This window comes from Phyllobates terribilis, unplaced genomic scaffold (genome assembly GCF_046119375.1).
Source record: "Phyllobates terribilis strain yellow unplaced genomic scaffold, ASM4611937v1 Scaffold_489__1_contigs__length_1346288, whole genome shotgun sequence".
Lineage (NCBI taxonomy): Eukaryota > Metazoa > Chordata > Amphibia > Anura > Dendrobatidae > Phyllobates > Phyllobates terribilis.
Window position 1 is genome coordinate 481,777 of NW_027363249.1, and position 23,758 is coordinate 505,534.

The 23,758-nt window shown below is 49.8% G+C and overlaps 1 protein-coding gene across 2 annotated transcripts in view; it reads left to right on the forward strand.

Moving 5' to 3' along the window:
* LOC141230050 (uncharacterized) overlaps nt 1-23,758 on the forward strand; it is a 349,419-nt gene that overhangs the window by 282,019 nt on the left and 43,642 nt on the right. The gene's annotated exons all lie outside the window — the stretch shown is intronic.

Below are 23,758 nucleotides of genomic sequence, written 5' to 3' on the forward strand. Positions count from 1 at the left end.
GTGTGTGGCCCCAGCACTGAAGGTGTGTGTCTGTGTCTGTTTGTGTGACCTCAGCACCAAAGGGATGTGTGTCTGTGACCCCAGCAATAAAGATGTGTGTCTCTATGGCCCCATCAATTACGGGGAGGCTGTGTGATGGTTTGCGTGTCCCTGCACTAATGGGGTGTGTGCTTGTTTCCTCATCACTGCAACACTGAAGGGGTGTGTGCAAGTGTGTTTGGCACACGTCTACATGTCCCCTGAAATGCAGCACTGAAGGGCTGTGTGTGTGGCCCCAGCACTGAAGCTGTGTGTCTGTGTCTGTTTGTGTGACCTCAGCACCAAAGGGATGTGTGTCTGTGACCCCAGCAATGAAGGGGTGTGTCTCTATGGCCCCATCAATAAAAGGGATGGTTGTGTGATGGTTTGTGTGTCCCTGCACTAATGGGGTGGGTGTTTGTGTCCTCAACACTGCAGCACTGAAGGGGTGTGTGCACGTGTGTTTGGCACAAGTGTACATGTCTCATGAAATGCAGCGCTGAAGGGCTGTGTGTGTGGCCCCAACACTGAAGGTGTGTGTCTGTGTCTGTTTGTGTGACCTCAGCACCAAAGGGATGTGTGTCTGTGATCCCAGAAATGAAGGGGTGTCTCTGTGACCCCATCAATAAAGGGGTGGATGTGTGATGGTTTGCGTGTCCCTGCACTAATGGGGTGTGTGCTTGTTTCCTCATCACTGCAACACTGAAGGGGTGTGTGCAAGTGTGTTTGGCACACGTCTACATCTCCCCTGAAATGCAGTACTGAAGGGCTGTGTGTGTGGCCCCAGCACTGAAGGTGTGTGTCTGTGTCTGTTTGTGTGACCTCAGCACCAAAGGGATGTGTGTCTGTGACCCCAGCAATGAAGGGGTGTGTCTCTATGGCCCCATCAATAAAAGGGATGGTTGTGTGATGGTTTGTGTGTCCCTGCACTAATGGGGTGGGTGTTTGTGTCCTCAACACTGCAGCACTGAAGGGGTGTGTGCACGTGTGTTTGGCACAAGTGTACATGTCTGATGAAATGCAGTGCTGAAGGGCTGTGTGTGTGGCCCCAGCACTGAAGGTGTGTGTCTGTCTCTGTTTGTGTGACCTCAGCACCAAAGGGATGTGTGTCTGTGATCCCAGAAATGAAGGGGTGTCTCTGTGGCCCCATCAATAAAGGGGTGGATGTGTGATGGTTTGCGTGTCCCTGCACTAATGGGGTGTGTGCTTGTTTCCTCAACACTGCACCACAGAAGGGGTGTGTGAATGTGTGTTTAGCACACGTGTACATGTCCCATGAAATGCAGCACTGAAGGGCTGTGTGTGTGGCCCCAGCACTGAAGGTGTGTGTCTGTGTCTGTTTGTGTGACCTCAGCACCAAAGGGATGTGTGTCTGTGACCCCAGCAATGAAGGGGTGTGTCTCTATGGCCCCATCAATAAAAGGGATGGTTGTGTGATGGTCTGTGTGTCCCTGCACTAATGGGGTGGGTGTTTGTGTCCTCAACACTGCAGCACTGAAGGGGTGTGTGCACGTGTGTTTGGCACAAGTGTACATGTCTCATGAAATGCAGCGCTGAAGGGCTGTGTGTGTGGCCCCAGCACTGAAGGTGTGTGTCTGTGTCTGTTTGTGTGACCTCAGCACCAAAGGGATGTGTGTCTGTGATCCCAGAAATGAAGGGGTGTCTCTGTGACCCCATCAATAAAGGGGTGGATGTGTGATGGTTTGCGTGTCCCTGCACTAATGGGGTGTGTGCTTGTTTCCTCATCACTGCAACACTGAAGGGGTGTGTGCAAGTGTGTTTGGCACACGTGTACATGTCCCCTGAAATGCAGCACTGAAGGGCTGTGTGTGTGGCCCCAGCACTGAAGGTGTGTGTCTGTGTCTGTTTGTGTGACCTCAGCACCAAAGGGATGTGTGTCTGTGACCCCAGCAATGAAGGGGTGTGTCTCTATGGCCCCATCAATAAAAGGGATGGTTGTGTGATGGTTTGTGTGTCCCTGCACTAATGGGGTGGGTGTTTGTGTCCTCAACACTGAAGCACTGAAGGGGTGTGTGCACGTGTGTTTGGCACAAGTGTACATGTCTCATGAAATGCAGTGCTGAAGGGCTGTGTGTGTGGCCCCAGCACTGAAGGTGTGCGTCTGTCTCTGTTTGTGTGACCTCAGCACCAAAGGGATGTGTGTCTGTGATCCCAGAAATGAAGGGGAGTCTCTGTGGCCCCATCAATAAAGGGGTGGATGTGTGATGGTTTGCGTGTCCCTGCACTAATGGGGTGGGTGTTTGTGTCCTCAACACTGCAGCACTGAAGGGGTGTGTGCACGTGTGTTTAGCACAAGTGTACATGTCTCATGAAATGCAGCGCTGAAGGGCTGTGTGTGTGGCCCCAGCACTGAAGGTGTGTGTCTGTGTCTGTTTGTGTGACCTCAGCACCAAAGGGATGTGTGTCTGTGACCCCAGCAATAAAGATGTGTGTCTCTATGGCCCCATCAATTACGGGGAGGCTGTGTGATGGTTTGCGTGTCCCTGCACTAATGGGGTGTGTTCTTGTTTCCTCATCACTGCAACACTGAAGGGTTGTGTGCACGTGTGCTTGGCACACGTCTACATGTCCCCTGAAATGCAGCACTGAAGGGCTGTTTGTGTGGCTCCAGCACTGAAGGTGTGTGTCTGTGTCTGTTTGTGTGACCTCAGCACCAAAGGGATGTGTGTCTGTGACCCCAGCAATGAAGGGGTGTGTCTCTATGGCCCCATCAATAAAAGGGATGGTTGTGTGATGGTTTGTGTGTCCCTGCACTAATGGGGTGGGTGTTTGTGTCCTCAACACTGCAGCACTGAAGGGGTGTGTGCACGTGTGTTTGGCACAAGTGTACACGTCTCATGAAATGCAGCGCTGAAGGGCTGTGTGTGTGGCCCCAGCACTGAAGGTGTGTGTCTGTGTCTGTTTGTGTGACCTCAGCACCAAAGGGATGTGTGTCTGTGACCCCAGCAATAAAGATGTGTGTCTCTATGGCCCCATCAATTACGGGGAGGCTGTGTGATGGTTTGCGTGTCCCTGCACTAATGGGGTGTGTGCTTGTTTCCTCATCACTGCAACACTGAAGGGGTGTGTGCACGTGTGCTTGGCACACGTCTACATGTCCCCTGAAATGCAGCACTGAAGGGCTGTTTGTGTGGCTCTAGCACTGAAGGTGTGTGTCTGTGTCTGTTTGTGTGACCTCAGCACCAAAGGGATGTGTGTCTGTGACCCCAGCAATGAAGGGGTGTGTCTCTATGGCCCCATCAATAAAAGGGATGGTTGTGTGATGGTTTGTGTGTCCCTGCACTAATGGGGTGGGTGTTTGTGTCCTCAACACTGCAGCACTGAAGGGGTGTGTGCACGTGTGTTTGGCACAAGTGTACATGTCTCATGAAATGCAGCGCTGAAGGGCTGTGTGTGTGGCCCCAGCACTGAAGGTGTGTGTCTGTGTCTGTTTGTGTGACCTCAGCACCAAAGGGATGTGTGTCTGTGACCCCAGCAATAAAGATGTGTGTCTCTATGGCCCCATCAATTACGGGGAGGCTGTGTGATGGTTTGCGTGTCCCTGCACTAATGGGGTGTGTGCTTGTTTCCTCATCACTGCAACACTGAAGGGGTGTGTGCAAGTGTGTTTGGCACACGTCTACATGTCCCCTGAAATGCAGCACTGAAGGGCTGTGTGTGTGGCCCCAGCACTGAAGCTGTGTGTCTGTGTCTGTTTGTGTGACCTCAGCATCAAAGGGATGTGTGTCTGTGACCCCAGCAATGAAGGGGTGTGTCTCTATGGCCCCATCAATAAAAGGGATGGTTGTGTGATGGTTTGTGTGTCCCTGCACTAATGGGGTGGGTGTTTGTGTCCTCAACACTGCAGCACTGAAGGGGTGTGTGCACGTGTGTTTGGCACAAGTGTACATGTCTCATGAAATGCAGCGCTGAAGGGCTGTGTGTGTGGCCCCAGCACTGAAGGTGTGTGTCTGTGTCTGTTTGTGTGACCTCAGCACCAAAGGGATGTGTGTCTGTGATCCCAGAAATGAAGGGGTGTCTCTGTGACCCCATCAATAAAGGGGTGGATGTGTGATGGTTTGCGTGTCCCTGCACTAATGGGGTGTGTGCTTGTTTCCTCATCACTGCAACACTGAAGGGGTGTGTGCAAGTGTGTTTGGCACACGTCTACATGTCCCCTGAAATGCAGTACTGAAGGGCTGTGTGTGTGGCCCCAGCACTGAAGGTGTGTGTCTGTGTCTGTTTGTGTGACCTCAGCACCAAAGGGATGTGTGTCTGTGACCCCAGCAATGAAGGGGTGTGTCTCTATGGCCCCATCAATAAAAGGGATGGTTGTGTGATGGTTTGTGTGTCCCTGCACTAATGGGGTGGGTGTTTGTGTCCTCAACACTGCAGCACTGAAGGGGTGTGTGCACGTGTGTTTGGCACAAGTGTACATGTCTGATGAAATGCAGTGCTGAAGGGCTGTGTGTGTGGCCCCAGCACTGAAGGTGTGTGTCTGTCTCTGTTTGTGTGACCTCAGCACCAAAGGGATGTGTGTCTGTGATCCCAGAAATGAAGGGGTGTCTCTGTGGCCCCATCAATAAAGGGGTGGATGTGTGATGGTTTGCGTGTCCCTGCACTAATGGGGTGTGTGCTTGTTTCCTCAACACTGCACCACAGAAGGGGTGTGTGAACGTGTGTTTGGCACACGTGTACATGTCCCATGAAATGCAGCACTGAAGGGCTGTGTGTGTGGCCCCAGCACTGAAGGTGTGTGTCTGTGTCTGTTTGTGTGACCTCAGCACCAAAGGGATGTGTGTCTGTGACCCCAGCAATGAAGGGGTGTGTCTCTATGGCCCCATCAATAAAAGGGATGGTTGTGTGATGGTCTGTGTGTCCCTGCACTAATGGGGTGGGTGTTTGTGTCCTCAACACTGCAGCACTGAAGGGGTGTGTGCACGTGTGTTTGGCACAAGTGTACATGTCTCATGAAATGCAGCGCTGAAGGGCTGTGTGTGTGGCCCCAGCACTGAAGGTGTGTGTCTGTGTCTGTTTGTGTGACCTCAGCACCAAAGGGATGTGTGTCTGTGATCCCAGAAATGAAGGGGTGTCTCTGTGACCCCATCAATAAAGGGGTGGGTGTGTGATGGTTTGCGTGTCCCTGCACTAATGGGGTGTGTGCTTGTTTCCTCATCACTGCAACACTGAAGGGGTGTGTGCAAGTGTGTTTGGCACACGTCTACATGTCCCCTGAAATGCAGCACTGAAGGGCTGTGTGTGTGGCCCCAGCACTGAAGGTGTGTGTCTGTGTCTGTTTGTGTGACCTCAGCACCAAAGGGATGTGTGTCTGTGACCCCAGCAATGAAGGGGTGTGTCTCTATGGCCCCATCAATAAAAGGGATGGTTGTGTGATGGTTTGTGTGTCCCTGCACTAATGGGGTGGGTGTTTGTGTCCTCAACACTGAAGCACTGAAGGGGTGTGTGCACGTGTGTTTGGCACAAGTGTACATGTCTCATGAAATGCAGTGCTGAAGGGCTGTGTGTGTGGCCCCAGCACTGAAGGTGTGCGTCTGTCTCTGTTTGTGTGACCTCAGCACCAAAGGGATGTGTGTCTGTGATCCCAGAAATGAAGGGGTGTCTCTGTGGCCCCATCAATAAAGGGGTGGATGTGTGATGGTTTGCGTGTCCCTGCACTAATGGGGTGTGTGCTTGTTTCCTCAACACTGCACCACAGAAGGGGTGTGTGAACGTGTGTTTGGCACACGTGTACATGTCCCATGAAATGCAGCACTGAAGGGCTGTGTGTGTGGCCCCAGCACTGAAGGTGTGTGTCTGTGTCTGTTTGTGTGACCTCAGCACCAAAGGGATGTGTGTCTGTGACCCCAGCAATGAAGGGGTGTGTCTCTATGGCCCCATCAATAAAAGGGATGGTTGTGTGATGGTCTGTGTGTCCCTGCACTAATGGGGTGGGTGTTTGTGTCCTCAACACTGCAGCACTGAAGGGGTGTGTGCACGTGTGTTTAGCACAAGTGTACATGTCTCATGAAATGCAGCGCTGAAGGGCTGTGTGTGTGGCCCCAGCACTGAAGGTGTGTGTCTGTGTCTGTTTGTGTGACCTCAGCACCAAAGGGATGTGTGTCTGTGACCCCAGCAATAAAGATGTGTGTCTCTATGGCCCCATCAATTACGGGGAGGCTGTGTGATGGTTTGCGTGTCCCTGCACTAATGGGGTGTGTTCTTGTTTCCTCATCACTGCAACACTGAAGGGGTGTGTGCACGTGTGCTTGGCACACGTCTACATGTCCCCTGAAATGCAGCACTGAAGGGCTGTTTGTGTGGCTCCAGCACTGAAGGTGTGTGTCTGTGTCTGTTTGTGTGACCTCATCACCAAAGGGATGTGTGTCTGTGACCCCAGCAATGAAGGGGTGTGTCTCTATGGCCCCATCAATAAAAGGGATGGTTGTGTGATGGTTTGTGTGTCCCTGCACTAATGGGGTGGGTGTTTGTGTCCTCAACACTGCAGCACTGAAGGGGTGTGTGCACGTGTGTTTGGCACAAGTGTACATGTCTCATGAAATGCAGCGCTGAAGGGCTGTGTGTGTGGCCCCAGCACTGAAGGTGTGTGTCTGTGTCTGTTTGTGTGACCTCAGCACCAAAGGGATGTGTGTCTGTGACCCCAGCAATAAAGATGTGTGTCTCTATGGCCCCATCAATTACGGGGAGGCTGTGTGATGGTTTGCGTGTCCCTGCACTAATGGGGTGTGTGCTTGTTTCCTCATCACTGCAACACTGAAGGGGTGTGTGCAAGTGTGTTTGGCATACGTCTACATGTCCCCTGAAATGCAGCACTGAAGGGCTGTGTGTGTGGCCCCAGCACTGAAGGTGTGTGTCTGTGTCTGTTTGTGTGACCTCAGCACCAAAGGGATGTGTGTCTGTGACCCCAGCAATGAAGGGGTGTGTCTCTATGGCCCCATCAATAAAAGGGATGGTTGTGTGATGGTTTGTGTGTCCCTGCACTAATGGGGTGGGTGTTTGTGTCCTCAACACTGCAGCACTGAAGGGGTGTGTGCACGTGTGTTTGGCACAAGTGTACATGTCTCATGAAATGCAGCGCTGAAGGGCTGTGTGTGTGGCCCCAGCACTGAAGGTGTGTGTCTGTCTCTGTTTGTGTGACCTCAGCACCAAAGGGATGTGTGTCTGTGATCCCAGAAATGAAGGGGTGTCTCTGTGACCCCATCAATAAAGGGGTGGATGTGTGATGGTTTGCGTGTCCCTGCACTAATGGGGTGTGTGCTTGTTTCCTCAACACTGCACCACAGAAGGGGTGTGTGAACGTGTGTTTGGCACACGTGTACATGTCCCATGAAATGCAGCACTGAAGGGCTGTGTGTGTGGCCCCAGCACTGAAGGTGTGTATCTGTGTCTGTTTGTGTGACCTCAGCACCAAAGGGATGTGTGTCTGTGACCCCAGCAATGAAGGGGTGTGTCTCTATGGCCCCATCAATAAAAGGGATGGTTGTGTGATGGTTTGTGTGTCCCTGCACTAATGGGGTGGGTTTTTGTGTCCTCAACACTGCAGCCTGAAGGGGTGTGTGCACGTGTGTTTGGCACAAGTGTACATGTCTCATGAAATGCAGCGCTGAAGGGCTGTGTGTGTGGCCCCAGCACTGAAGGTGTGTGTCTGTGTCTGTTTGTGTGACCTCAGCACCAAAGGGATGTGTGTCTGTGACCCCAGCAATAAAGATGTGTGTCTCTATGGCCCCATCAATTACGGGGAGGCTGTGTGATGGTTTGCGTGTCCCTGCACTAATGGGGTGTGTGCTTGTTTCCTCATCACTGCAACACTGAAGGGGTGTGTGCACGTGTGCTTGGCACACGTCTACATGTCCCCTGAAATGCAGCACTGAAGAGCTGTTTGTGTGGCTCCAGCACTGAAGGTGTGTGTCTGTGTCTGTTTGTGTGACCTCAGCACCAAAGGGATGTGTGTCTGTGACCCCAGCAATGAAGGGGTGTGTCTCTATGGCCCCATCAATAAAAGGGATGGTTGTGTGATGGTTTGGGTGTCCCTGCACTAATGGGGTGGGTGTTTGTGTCCTCAACACTGCAGCACTGAAGGGGTGTGTGCACGTGTGTTTGGCACAAGTGTACATGTCTCATGAAATGCAGCGCTGAAGGGCTGTGTGTGTGGCCCCAGCACTGAAGGTGTGTGTCTGTGTCTGTTTGTGTGACCTCAGCACCAAAGGGATGTGTGTCTGTGATCCCAGAAATGAAGGGGTGTCTCTGTGACCCCATCAATAAAGGGGTGGATATGTGATGGTTTGCGTGTCCCTGCACTAATGGGGTGTGTGCTTGTTTCCTCATCACTGCAACACTGAAGGGGTGTGTGCAAGTGTGTTTGGCACACGTCTACATGTCCCCTGAAATGCAGCACTGAAGGGCTGTGTGTGTGGCCCCAGCACTGAAGGTGTGTGTCTGTCTCTGTTTGTGTGACCTCAGCACCAAAGGGATGTGTGTCTGTGACCCCAGCAATGAAGGGGTGTGTCTCTATGGCCCCATCAATAAAAGGGATGGTTGTGTGATGGTTTGTGTGTCCCTGCACTAATGGGGTGGGTGTTTGTGTCCTCAACACTGCAGCACTGAAGGGGTGTGTGCACGTGTGTTTGGCACAAGTGTACATGTCTCATGAAATGCAGTGCTGAAGGGCTGTGTGTGTGGCCCCAGCACTGAAGGTGTGTGTCTGTCTCTGTTTGTGTGACCTCAGCACCAAAGGGAAGTGTGTCTGTGATCCCAGAAATGAAGGGGTGTCTCTGTGGCCCCATCAATAAAGGGGTGGATGTGTGATGGTTTGCGTGTCCCTGCACTAATGGGGTGTGTGCTTGTTTCCTCAACACTGCACCACAGAAGGGGTGTGTGAACGTGTGTTTGGCACACGTGTACATGTCCCATGAAATGCAGCACTGAAGGGCTGTGTGTGTGGCCCCAGCACTGAAGGTGTGTGTCTGTGTCTGTTTGTGTGACCTCAGCACCAAAGGGATGTGTCTGTGACCCCAGCAATGAAGGGGTGTGTCTCTATGGCCCCATCAATAAAAGGGATGGTTGTGTGATGGTCTGTGTGTCCCTGCACTAATGGGGTGGGTGTTTGTGTCCTCAACACTGCAGCACTGAAGGGGTGTGTGCACGTGTGTTTGGCACAAGTGTACATGTCTGATGAAATGCAGTGCTGAAGGGCTGTGTGTGTGGCCCCAGCACTGAAGGTGTGTGTCTGTGTCTGTTTGTGTGACCTCAGCACCAAAGGGATGTGTGTCTGTGATCCCAGAAATGAAGGGGTGTCTCTGTGACCCCATCAATAAAGGGGTGGATGTGTGATGGTTTGCGTGTCCCTGCACTAATGGGGTGTGTGCTTGTTTCCTCATCACTGCAACACTGAAGGGGCGTGTGCACGTGTGCTTGGCACACGTCTACATGTCCCCTGAAATGCAGCACTGAAGGGCTGTTTGTGTGGCTCCAGCACTGAAGGTGTGTGTCTGTGTCTGTTTGTGTGACCTCAGCACCAAAGGGATGTGTGTCTGTGACCCCAGCAATGAAGGGGTGTGTCTCTATGGCCCCATCAATAAAAGGGATGGTTGTGTGATGGTTTGTGTGTCCCTGCACTAATGGGGTGGGTGTTTGTGTCCTCAACACTGCAGCACTGAAGGGGTGTGCGCACGTGTGTTTGGCACAAGTGTACATGTCTCATGAAATGCAGCGCTGAAGGGCTGTGTGTGTGGCCCCAGCACTGAAGGTGTGTGTCTGTGTCTGTTTGTGTGACCTCAGCACCAAAGGGATGTGTGTCTGTGACCCCAGCAATAAAGATGTGTGTCTCTATGGCCCCATCAATTACGGGGAGGCTGTGTGATGGTTTGCGTGTCCCTGTACTAATGGGGTGTGTGCTTGTTTCCTCATCACTGCAACACTGAAGGGGCGTGTGCACGTGTGCTTGGCACACGTCTACATGTCCCCTGAAATGCAGCACTGAAGGGCTGTTTGTGTGGCTCCAGCACTGAAGGTGTGTGTCTGTGTCTGTTTGTGTGACCTCAGCACCAAAGGGATGTGTGTCTGTGACCCCAGCAATGAAGGGGTGTGTCTCTATGGCCCCATCAATAAAAGGGATGGTTGTGTGATGGTCTGTGTGTCCCTGCACTAATGGGGTGGGTGTTTGTGTCCTCAACACTGCAGCACTGAAGGGGTGTGTGCACGTGTGTTTGGCACAAGTGTACATGTCTCATGAAATGCAGTGCTGAAGGGCTGTGTGTGTGGCCCCAGCACTGAAGGTGTGTGTCTGTGTCTGTTTGTGTGACCTCAGCACCAAAGGGATGTGTGTCTGTGATCCCAGAAATGAAGGGGTGTCTCTGTGACCCCATCAATAAAGGGGTGGATGTGTGATGGTTTGCGTGTCCCTGCACTAATGGGGTGTGTGCTTGTTTCCTCATCACTGCAACACTGAAGGGGTGTGTGCAAGTGTGTTTGGCACACGTCTACATGTCCCCTGAAATGCAGCACTGAAGGGCTGTGTGTGTGGCCCCAGCACTGAAGGTGTGTGTCTGTGTCTGTTTGTGTGACCTCAGCACCAAAGGGATGTGTGTCTGTGACCACAGCAATGAAGGGGTGTGTCTCTATGGCCCCATCAATAAAAGGGATGGTTGTGTGATGGTTTGTGTGTCCCTGCACTAATGGGGTGGGTGTTTGTGTCCTCAACACTGCAGCACTGAAGGGGTGTGTGCACGTGTGTTTGGCACAAGTGTACATGTCTCATGAAATGCAGTGCTGAAGGGCTGTGTGTGTGTGGCCCCAGCACTGAAGGTGTGTGTCTGTCTCTGTTTGTGTGAGCTCAGCACCAAAGGGATGTGTGTCTGTGATCCCAGAAATGAAGGGGTGTCTCTGTGGCCCCATCAATAAAGGGGTGGATGTGTGATGGTTTTCGTGTCCCTGCACTAATGGGGTGTGTGCTTGTTTCCTCAACACTGCAGCACAGAATGGGTGTGTGAACGTGTGTTTGGCACACGTGTACATGTCCCATGAAATGCAGCACTGAAGGGCTGTGTGTGTGGCCCCAGCACTGAAGGTGTGTGTCTGTGTCTGTTTGTGTGACCTCAGCACCAAAGGGATGTGTGTCTGTGACCCCAGCAATGAAGGGGTGTGTCTCTATGGCCCCATCAATAAAAGGGATGGTTGTGTGATGGTTTGTGTGTCCCTGCACTAATGGGGTGGGTGTTTGTGTCCTCAACACTGCAGCACCGAAGGGGTGTGTGCACGTGTGTTTGGCACAAGTGTACATGTCTCATGAAATGCAGCGCTGAAGGGCTGTGTGTGTGGCCCCAGCACTGAAGGTGTGTGTCTGTGTCTGTTTGTGTGACCTCAGCACCAAAGGGATGTGTGTCTGTGACCCCAGCAATAAAGATGTGTGTCTCTATGGCCCCATCAATTACGGGGAGGCTGTGTGATGGTTTGCGTGTCCCTGCACTAATGGGGTGTGTGCTTGTTTCCTCATCACTGCAACACTGAAGGGGTGTGTGCACGTGTGTTTGGCACACATCTACATGTCCCCTGAAATGCAGCACTGAAGGGCTGTTTGTGTGGCTCCAGCACTGAAGGTGTGTGTCTGTGTCTGTTTGTGTGACCTCAGCACCAAAGGGATGTGTGTCTGTGACCCCAGCAATGAAGGGGTGTGTCTCTATGGCCCCATCAATAAAAGGGGTGGTTGTGTGATGGTTTGTGTGTCCCTGCACTAATGGGGTGTGTGTTTGTGTCCTCAACACTGCAGCACTGAAGGGGTGTGTGCACGTGTGTTTGGCACAAGTGTACATATCCCCTGAATTGCAGCACTGAAAGGGCTGTGTGTGTGGCCCCAGCACTGAAGGTGTGTGTCTGTGTCTGTTTGTGTGACCTCAGCACCAAAGGGATGTGTCTGTGATCCCAGAAATGAAGGGGTGTCTCTGTGACCCCATCAATAAAGGGGTGGATGTGTGATGGTTTGCGTGTCCCTGCACTAATGGGGTGTGTGCTTGTTTCCTCATCACTGCAACACTGAAGGGGTGTGTGCACGTGTGTTTGGCACACGTGTACATGTCCCCTGAAATGCAGCACTGAAGGGCTGTGTGTGTGGCCCCAGCACTGAAGGTGTGTGTCTGTGTCTGTTTGTGTGACCTCAGCACCAAAGGGATGTGTGTCTGTGACCCCAGCACTGAAGATGTGTGTGTCTGTGACCCCATCAATAACGGGGTGGCTGTGTGATGGTTTGTGTGTCCCTGGTCTGTGTGTTTGTCTACCGAGCACTGCAGCACTGAAGGGGTGTGTGCACGTGTGTTTATTGTATGTGTATAGAGGTGAGTGTGTATTTGTGTCTGTGTGTGTATGTATGTGTGTGTTGAGGTGAGTGTGTATGTGTGTGAATGTTCATGGATGTATTAAAGGTAACCCATCACTTCATTTCAGGCCCCTAAACCACCACCATTGTGAAATACCAGTGTGTAATGAGTTTATAAAGATGCCCCTGTATAAATCATTCATTTCTGCATTGTGTAGACAATGTTCTTATAATGAACCAACAGTTTATACAAGGACATATTTATTATTCTGTTGGTGCCTTGGTGGTGATTTCATTCCCAGTCCCCTTAAAGGGTTATTTGGGACTTAAGAATTGATGACCTATCTGTAAGATAGCTGATCAGTATGAGATCGGAGGGTCTGACACCTGGCACCCCCACGGTCAGCTGAAATCTGCTCCGGCAGGTGCCAGACACATGATAAGCATACTTGATAGGACGCTGCTTCTGGTCTATAGGACGCACACAATACTCAGCAAGATTTTTTGTTGTTAAAAAGTGCGTCATATAGTCTAGAAAATACAGTTAATGACGGTCACTCTTTAACTAAGAAATGCATCTTAACTTATGAAGGACTATATCCGTCATAATTCTGCTCCCCGCATTTCTTGCAGGCTCACACGCCGAGTCTGCATCTTTCTCGGCAGATGATGGCTGTGTTATTCAGCAATCATATGCCTCTAACAGTCGCAGGTTGAGCGGAGCTCTGCCCACGACAGTTAGCCTATTAAATCTTGCTATCAGTGTGTGACAGCGGCATTTAATGTGCGCCAGCAGGGGGTGCACCATTCCATCTCCTCATTGGCGCACCCGTGACTTGATCACTGAAGATCCCTGTGTCTGTCATCACTGGATTCCTGTGACAGCCAGACTGGTGCTAGTGTTCATAGGAGACCGTGATTTCTGCTGTATATAGCAATGCAGTATATAGCACAAGCAATCAGATGATCGCAGGTTCAAGCCCCCTAAAGAGACGAACAAATACAATGAAAAGTAACAAAAAAATGAAAAAAGTATAAAAGTTCAAATCATCCCAGTTTTCCCCCCATTAAAAATTAAGAAATATAAAACATTTAAAAAATACACATATTTGGTATCGCTGCGTTTGTAAAAGTCAGATCCATCAAAATATAAAATAAATTAATCCATTTAGTAAACGGCGTAACTAGAACATTACATAAAATGCCAGAATTACAGATTTACATTTGTTGCAACAAGAAAAAATATATAATAACAGACAATCAAAACATTGTATATACCCCAAAATGATATCAATATAACCATCAGTTTGTGGTGCAAAAAACTAGCCCTCACGCAGCCCCATTCCCGAAACATGGAAACGCCGCGGCTTTCAGATCTCGGAAAGTGGCGACACAAGCAAATTATTTTTATTATTTTTTTTACAAATTTCAGAATTTTTTTTCATCACTTAAATATAAATCCTATAAATCGTCACTTAAGTAGAAGAGATGAAGCTTTACTACCTCCTGCTCCAGCTCCAGCACTTCACCGCTGCCGCTGATCTTTAGTCACTGGCTTCAAGGGTGACATCATGATTGCAGCTCTGCAGCCGATCACTTGGCTCAGTGGGCCATGCTGACAGAGCTTCTAAGCTCAGTGATTGGCTGCAGCAATGATGTGTGCTGAAGTTGAGCCATCACCGCTGCAGCCTGTCACAATAGAGCACAGGAAGCGCTGAAGATCCAGAGCTGGAGCAGCAGGAGAAAGTAAAGCTCTGTGTGTTTTCTCTACCACTGGGAACCTCCTATATATTACATAAAAACATTCCTGAAAACCCCTTTAATCTGACTTTATAGAAAAAGTCTATATCCGGCTACTGTCCTCCCCTCATCAATCACAAAATATGCCAAGTGTGAACAACTCCTGTCCCCAAATGAGGACTTGCAGGCGATCAGTTGATAGTCGGGGGTCCGGCAGTGAACCCCCTCAGCAATCAGCTGTGTTTTGCTGGATGTAGTGGCCTCTCCAGGACACATGTGGTATTACATGGTGCTCTTTCAGAATAATATGTAATATGTAATACATGATATCTTGAAGTCTTCCAGAAGAAGATATTGGCAGACAGGTAATGACTTATTACCTACCAGCCATTGTCTCCTTTATCACTCGCTAGTTCTTATACACATTTGGATGATGTCACATCTTCGTTGGAAGCCGTATTAGGAACCTCCATCGCAGATTTTATCATACAGGACGAGTTCTCAGCCAACAGCTATTTGGCCATTGTTCACATGACGTAAGCCTATGTTATATACAGCAATATGCAGCAGGATACACCAGATCCAGGGAAATATCCGATCGCCAGAAATGGGGTCAGGAAGGAATTTTTTTTCCCCCCTGAATCAGAATTCTTTTGGGGGGGTTTCTTTGCCTTCTTCTGGATCTTTGGGTCCCAATGACTCTCAGGTGGTCCCCAATGACCGCAGCTCGTTTTGTGGTCTCCACCGGGGCCAATCTGAGAGTGACTGTGACCATAGTTTAATTTCTTAAAGGGCCAGTAATATTTTCATTACAATGTTGCTTATTGCTATTTCAATAAAAAAATTAATTATATATATATATATTGCTTTGTGTGTTTTTTTCCTGGATTTCACCTTACACAGTGAGAATGATAAGAGTAATCACAAAATATGGGGGCTCCATACACAGAGAGAACTCTGGTACCAAATTCCATGACAATTGTTCTGGGGTTCAGTCTGTGATGGTGCAGTAACATTGTATCCAGGACGTCGTACACACCATGCTACAGAAAGAAGACTGAAGAACGGGACGCAGCTGCAGAATACAGGAGACACAGGGTCTTGTGTAACAGTAAAAAACAGGAAAGATGTTCAACAAGTGGCCGGGGGGCTCCAGGACCAAACCAGGAGGGAGGCCTCAGTCATCAGTGGCCAATATTCCCATGAAGTGGCCACATTTACCAACCGTTCTGCAGCCACTCGTTTACCTTTGTCCAACACCTCCGCCGGTCCTTGCAGTTATTAGGCCACCACTGAAATGCTTTTCTGACTACACACAGACACGTCCATAGAAACCGTGCATGCCGTCATCACCGGACACAACCAGAGTCCTGGTCCAGACCAGTGGCCTTTCCAATTCAAGTCTACTTGGGTTTAAACAAGGGTCCTGTCTCTAAGAGAACCATGTGCTTGCCACTTGGAACAGCAGTAATACAGTAACACCAGGTTAATATTCTTCGGGCACAGAGATGCACAGACAGTGAACCCTCTTAAAAAGAAGAATTGGACTGACATTCCCTAAGCAATAAGTACCCACACAATTGGAGGGACAGATTGCTAGCCCTTGCTGCACCATGGTGTATGCCCAGTGGTGGCCACTCTTAGTCCAGGGCTCGACAAACCCAGGCGCCTGGTCGCCAGTGGCGCCTAGAAAATGTTGTCTGGCGCCTAGCCCACACACCCGCCCGCCCACTCACTGTCGGGGCCGGGCTCACACACCCACCCGCCCACTCACTGTCGGGGCCCGGGCCGCTTCCTCGGCACATGTTCAGGGACGCAGGCGCTGCTTGATTGCCGGCACTTCCCCCAGACATGGCCGCGCGCTGTCCGGCTGTGTCTGCTAGTAATGACACGGCAGGGTCGACGGCACTGCACCTTTAATTGTGCTTGTGTGTCGCTCCTGCCGCGTCATTACTAGCAGACACAGCCGGACAGCGCGCGGCCATGTCTGGGGGAAGTGCCGGCAATCAAACACCGTCGGAGCGGAGGTCCTGCACAGATGGTGGGGAGCGGCCCGGACCCGACCGCAAGTGGGCCCCTCTGATGGTCCAGGACCATGATGGCTGTGACACGCCTGGGGCCCTGCACTGCCCCATACCCGAGGAGCTGCTGGACAGGACACTGGACTGGGGACAGGTGTGTGAGGCTTCCCCAATCCCCATATTAAAAATATTAGTAATGGGTCTGTGTGAGTGCATGTATGTGAATGTCAGTGTATATGACTGTGTATATATATTTGTCTGTTTTATCTATGTGTATGTCTGTATGTGTACATATGTCTGCGTACCGTGTGTGCGCATGCATATGTCTGCGTACCGTGTGTGCGTGCATATGTCTGCGTACCGTGTGTGCGTGCATATGTCTGCGTACCGTGTGTGCGTGCATATGTCTGCGTACCGTGTGTGCGCACGCATATGTCTGCGTACCGTGTGTGCGCACGCATATGTCTGCGTACCGTGTGTGCTCACGCATATGTCTGCGTACCGTGTGTGCGCACGCATATGTCTGCGTACCGTGTGTGCGCGCGCATATGTCTGCGTATGTGAAGGATGAGGGGGCAGGCTGGGCCATGTGTAATAAATAAATATATATATATAAATATATATATACATATATATATATTTATATATTTATTTCTCCGCCGTATCTGTGCATCATGAATCGTGTATGTGTTAAAAGGGCCCACTGAGACTCTTTCGCCCGGGGCCCAGAAAAACCTGGAGCCGGCCCTGGGGGGAAGGATCGCTGTGGCCGGGGGGCCGCTACCTGTGTAAGTACATACAAAGGCCGTGCTCCCCGGGGAGACGCCGTGTGTGAGGGGGTCTATATGTACAGTTTGTCAACAAAAAAAATTCTGGCTCCTAAATTTTTTGGCTGGCTCCTAGATTCTGAACAACTTTGTCGACCCCTGTTAAGTTGGCTCTTCAGATTGCATGGTGATAAAGAACCTGAGGGCCATATACCTTCAAGAAAAAGATCTCATAAGGACACGTTGCCTTGAATTGTGAAGAACACAATAATGTTTTCCATACAATTCTATTGTGTTCTATTCAGGAAATATTAAAGAAAGTCTGGTCCTTAGAAGTTATAAAATGAGGTCAATACAACCTCAGGTGAAGAACAACACATCACAAATGACACCAGGTCATCGAATATTTACCAAAAAATAGATTTAAATGCAGAAACAGGGTGTGAAAAATTAAAGGGGTTGTCCAATGAAAACAAGCTCCAATCTACAGGAACCTTCATCCCCTTTAGATTGGAACGGTGGTCCGCATGCTAAAATGCTGCTCCATTCATTCTATAGGAGGCGGCCATGAAGTGCGCCCGACTTTTTTGGACCGATGAGACAGAGTGGCCTTACAGAGAAGGGTCCTTGGATTGGACGCCGAGTTACGGACCCCAAAGCAGCACTGAATATGATGTACTAGTGGGAGTCACGAGTGCAAGGGTTCAAGGGCGCCAGTAGTGGAAGACATAGTGCGCGAAACCGAAGAACAAGTAAGGAGACCTGCTGATCAGCACTGCAGTGCTGAGGCCGAGTTATGGTGAAATAGGGAGCGACAGTGCGCCTCACCAGTCCTGGAGTATATTACAGAGGAAGGATACTGTGCGGAAAATGCTTCATACTGTAAAGGAAACCTCCAGAACACTTTGTGCCCCCCGATATCCCTTGTATGCCGGAACGTTGCTGGGGTCCTAAAAGATCAGGGGCCAAAGCCCCAAAGTAGGTGTTTCCCCATACAACCTCCCCTCCACTTAAAAGAGGACCTATACATATATAATTACAGTGCACCATTGTTGCTAACCTAAAATACACAACTGAAAGACCAATATTCCCAAAATTACTTCTATACAAGGCAGTAATAATCCCGCTACACAATGCCCTCTACCATCAACACTACACAGTGAGTACATAGTATTATGATATGACCATTGCCTCTACATAAAAAACACACTGTACAAAGACCATCTGACTTCTCACATTTCCAGCACCGTCCCCATCTATTCCCACCCTGCACAACCTCCCCATGCTGCCTGCTCCTCCGACGTGGAATAGGAACCTCAATACTTCAAAAATTATGTCATTACTATGATTACCCTCCACCAATTAATGCTACAAAGACTGTGTGCCAGATAGAGGGGACCTATAAAAATAATAGAATCCCATAGAAAGTAATAAAGACCCCACTGTGCTACCTAGCAAGTAATAATGCCAGATATGCTCTTATGAAAGTTTCAATGTCTGAAGTGTTCCCTCCAAGCAACAAATACCGTTGAGTATCCCCTTTAAGTAATAATGCCCCCTTAAAGCCACAATCAAACTACACCCAACTACAAAGTTCTTCTTCAAGTCTATGGACGATGATTTCGGGGTGGTGAAAGAAGAAATTTCTGATGATGCACCCATTTAAAAGAAATAATGTCCTGAGTGCCCCCATAGCACCCTGTATATGGTATGATAGTCCCACAGCTCAGTACACACTGTATGATGGTCCCCACAGCTCCCTATGCATTGTATGATGGTCCCCACAGATCCCTATACACTGCATGATGGTCCCCATAGCTCCCTATGCACTGCATGATGGTCCTCACAGCTCCCTAGACACTGTATGATGGTCCCCACAGATCCGTACACACTGTATGATGGTCCCCACAGCTCCCTATGCACTGTATGATGGTACCAACAGTTCCATATGCTCTGTATCATGGTCCCCACAGCTCCCTACACTCTGTATGATGGTCTCCACAGCTCCCTATACCCTGTATGATGGTCCCCACAGCTCCCTATGCACTGTATAATGGTCTCCATAGCTCGATATGCACTGTATGATGGTACCCACAGCTCCATATGCACTGGTATCATGGTCCCCACAGCTCCCTACGCTCTGTATGATGATCCCCACAGCTCCCTATACACTGTATGATGGTCCCCACAGCTCCTTAGAAACTGTATAATGGTCCCCACAGCTTCCTACACACTGTATGATTGTCCCCACAGCTCCTTAGATACTGTATGAGGGTCCCCACAGCTCCATATACACTGTATGATGGTCCCCACAGCTCCCTATGCATTGTATGATGGTCCCCACAGATCCCTATACACTGCATGATGGTCCCCATAGCTCCCTATGCACTGCATGATGGTCCTCACAGCTCCCTAGACACTGTATGATGGTCCCCACAGATCCGTACACACTGTATGATGGTCCCCACAGCTCCATATGCACTGCATAATGGTCCCCACAGCTCCCTATGCACTGTATGATGGTACCAACAGTTCCATATGCTCTGTATCATGGTCCCCACAGCTCCCTACACTCTGTATGATGGTCTCCACAGCTCCCTATACCCTGTATGATGGTCCCCACAGCTCCCTATGCACTGTATAATGGTCTCCACAGCTCGATATGCACTGTATGATGGTACCCACAGCTCCATATGCACTGGTATCATGGTCCCCACAGCTCCCTACGCTCTGTATGATGATCCCCACAGCTCCCTATACACTGTATGATGGTCCCCACAGCTCCTTAGAAACTGTATAATGGTCCCCACAGCTTCCTACACACTGTATGATTGTCCCCACAGCTCCTTAGATACTGTATGAGGGTCCCCACAGCTCCATATACACTGTATGATGATCCCCACAGCTCCCCTATGCATTGCATAATGGTCCCCACAGCTCTCTATGCTCTGTATGATGGTCCCTACAGCTCCCTATGCCCTGTATGATGGTACCAATAGCTCCCTATGCACTGTATGATGGTCGCCACAGCTATCTACGCTCTGTATGATGGTCCCCACAGCTCACTATGCACTGTATGATGGTCTCCACAGCTCCTTAGATACTGTATGATGGTCCCCACAGCTCCTTAGATACTGTATGATGGTCCTCATACTTCCCTATACACTGTATGATGGTCCCCACAGCTCCTTAGATACTGTATGAGGGTCCCCACAGCTCCCTAGACACTGTATGATGGTCCCCACAGCTCCCTATGCTCGGTATGATGGCCCCACAGATCCCTATGCTCTGTATGATGGTCCCCACAGCTTCCTAAGCTCTGTATGATGGTCCCCACAGTGCCCTATGCATTGTATGATGGTCCTCATAGCTCTCTACGCACTGTATGATGGTCCCCGCAGCTCCTTATGCACTGAATGATGGTCCCCACGGCTCCTTATACACTGTATGATGGTCCCCACGGCTCCTTATGTACTGTATGATGGTCCCCGCGGCTCCCTACGCTCGGTATGATGGTACTCACAGCTCCCTATGCACTGCATAATGGTCCCCACAGCTCCCTATGCCCTGTATGATGGTCCCCACATCTCCCTATGCACTGTATGATGGTCCCCACAGCTCCTTAGGCACTGTATGATGGTCTCCACAGCTCCCTATGCATTGTCTGATGGTCCCCACAGCTCTCTACGCACTGTATGATGGTCCCCGCAGCTCCTTATGCACTGTATGATGGTCCCCACAGCTCTTTTTACACTGTATGATGGTCCCGACAGCTCCTTATGTACTGTATCATAGTCCCCACAGCTCCCTATGCATTGTCTGATGGTCCCTACAGCTCCCTATGCACTGCATAATGGTCCCCACAGCTCCCTATGCACTGTATGATGGTCTCCACAGCTCCCTATGCATTGTCTGATGGTCCCCACAGCTCCCTATGCACTGTATGATGGTTCCCACAGCTCCCTATGCACTGCATAATGGTCCCCACAGCTCCCTATGCACTGTATGATGGTCTCCACAGCTCCCTATGTATTGTCTGATGGTCCCCACAGCTCCCTATGCCCTGTATGATGGTCTCCACAGCTCCCTATGCACTGTATGATGGTCTCTACAACTCCTTATAACTGGCATGATGGTCCCTACAACTCCCTATATCCTGTATAATGGCCCTCACAGCCCCATATATACAGTACTGTATGATGGCCCCCGCAGCCCAATATATACTGTATGATGGCCCCCACACCCACTTGTACACTATATTATGGCCCTTACAGCTCCCTTTATACTGTATGATGGCCCCACGGCCCCTTATAAACTGTATTCTGGCACCCACTCCCCATTTTATATAATATGATGGCCCCACTGGCCCTTATATATAGCATGATGACTCCCATAGCCCCTTATAGTATGATGGCACCCACACCCCTTATATATACAGGTGCATCTAACTAAATTAGAATATCATCAAAAAGTTTATTTATTTTAGTTCTTCAATGGTGAAAATGAAACTCATATATTATATAAAGTCATTACAATCAAAGTGATCTATTTCAAGTGTTTATTTCTGTTAATGTTGATGATTATGGCCAGGGGCGCACATAGAAATCATGAGGCCCCATAGCAGAAGCTCTAATTGGACCCCCCCACCAAAAAAATAAAGAAATATTTGTCTGTGTCACAGAAGAGCCGATCTCACAACTTTCCAGCCTTTACTTCGCTTTTCTAATGTTCCTCCTACTGAAGTCCTAGATCCCTCTTTCATTGCCCCCATGAAGTATGATGCCAATAAAAGTGCCCCCCAAACACAGTATGATACCCCATGGTGCATTCCTCCACATTAGCCTCTACATGAACAGCAAAATGACCTTATTGTACCCCACTTCAACTCCCAAGGCAAAGTATGGTGACCCTAACACTGTATGATCCCCCAACTGTGACTCCCACACAGTCCTCCATACAGTATAATGGGCCTACATACAGTATAATGGCCCACACTAGCCCTCCAAACAGTATAATGGCCCCACACAGCCCTCCAAACAGTATGATGGACCCCACACAAACCTTCACACCGTATAATTGCTTTCATACAGTATAACGGCCCCCCACATAGCCCTCAAAATATCATAATGGCCCCACATAGACTTCCATATAGTATAATATGCCACCCATAATCCTCCATATAGTATAATGCACCCTCCAAAATCCTCCATATAGTATAATGAACCCCCCATAATCCTCCATATAGTATAATGAACTTCCCATGGTCCTCGATAGAATATAATGCACTCCCCATAGTCCTCCATACAGTATATTTCACACCCCAAAGGGTAAAATGCAGCCCCCATATAGTATAATGTACCACACAGTCCTGCCGTGTTATGGGCACCACGTACTCACTGATTTTAAAATACCGTATGTTTTAAATAAGACGACCCGAGTATAAGCCGAGGCCCCTAATTTTACCACAAAAAAACTGGGAAAACGTATTGAGTTGCGTATAAGCCTAGGGCGGGAAATGCAGCAGCTACTGGAAAATTTCACCATCCTGGTATGTATGGCTCCCTCATCACCAATCCTGGTATGTATGGCACCCCTCATCCCCCAATCCTGGTACACATGGCACCCCTTATCCCCCAATCCTGGTATACATGGCCCCCCTCATCCCCCAATCCTGGTATGCATGGCCACCCCTCATCCACCAATCCTGGTATGCATAGCACCCCTCATCCCCCAATCCTGGCATGCATGGCCCCCCCTCATCCCCCAATCCTGGTATGCATGGTCTCTTCATTCCCCAATCCTAATATGAATGGTCTCCTCATCCCGCAATCCTGGTATGTATGGCCTCTTCATCCCCCAATTTTGGTATGCATGGCCTCTTCATCCCCCATTCCTGGTATATATGGCCCACCTCATCCCCAATCCTGGTATGCATGGCACCCCTCATCCCCCAATCCTGGTATGCGTGCCCCCCCCTCATCCCCCAATCCTGGTATGCGTGCCCCCCCTCATCCCCCAATCCTGGTATGCGTGGCCCCCTCATCCCCTAATCCTGGTATGCCTGGCCCCCTCATCCCCCAATACTGGTATGTATGGCCTCCTCATCCCCCAATATTGGTATCTGTGGCCTCCTCATCCCCCAATCCTGGTATGTGTGGCCTCCTCATCCCCCAATCCTAGTATGTGTGGCCTTCTTATCCCCCAATCCTGGTATGTGTGGCCCCCTCAACCCCCAATCCTGGTATGTGGGGCCTCCTCACAATGCCAATCCTGGTATGTGTGGCCCCCTCAACCCCCAATCCTCGTATGCATGGCCCCCTCATCCTCCAATCCTGGTATGTGTGGCCTCCTCATCCCCCAATCCTGGTATGTGTGGCCTCCTCATTCCCCAATCCTGGTATGCATGGCCCCCTCATCCCTCAATCCTGGTATGTGGGGCCTCCTCACAATGCCAATCCTGGTATGTGTGGCCCCCTCAACCCCCAATCCTCGTATGCATGGCCCCCTCATCCTCCAATCCTGGTATGTGGGGCCTCCTCACCCCCCAATCCTGGTATGTGTGGCCCCATCACTGCACACTGTCTGTCATCACTGCATTCCTGTGACAGCCAGCCTGTTGCAAGTGTTCATAGGAGACCGTGATTTCTGCTATATATAGCAATGCTGTATATAGCACAAGCAATCAGATGATTGCAGGTTCAAGCCCCCTAAAGAGACGAACAAATACAGTGAAAAGTAAAAAAAAAAATGAAAAAAGTATAAAAGTTCAAATCATCCCAGTTTTCCCCCCATTAAAAATTAAGAAATATAAAACATTTAAAAAATACACATATTTGGTATCGCTGCGTTTGTAAAAGTCAGATCCATCAAAATATAAAATAAATTAA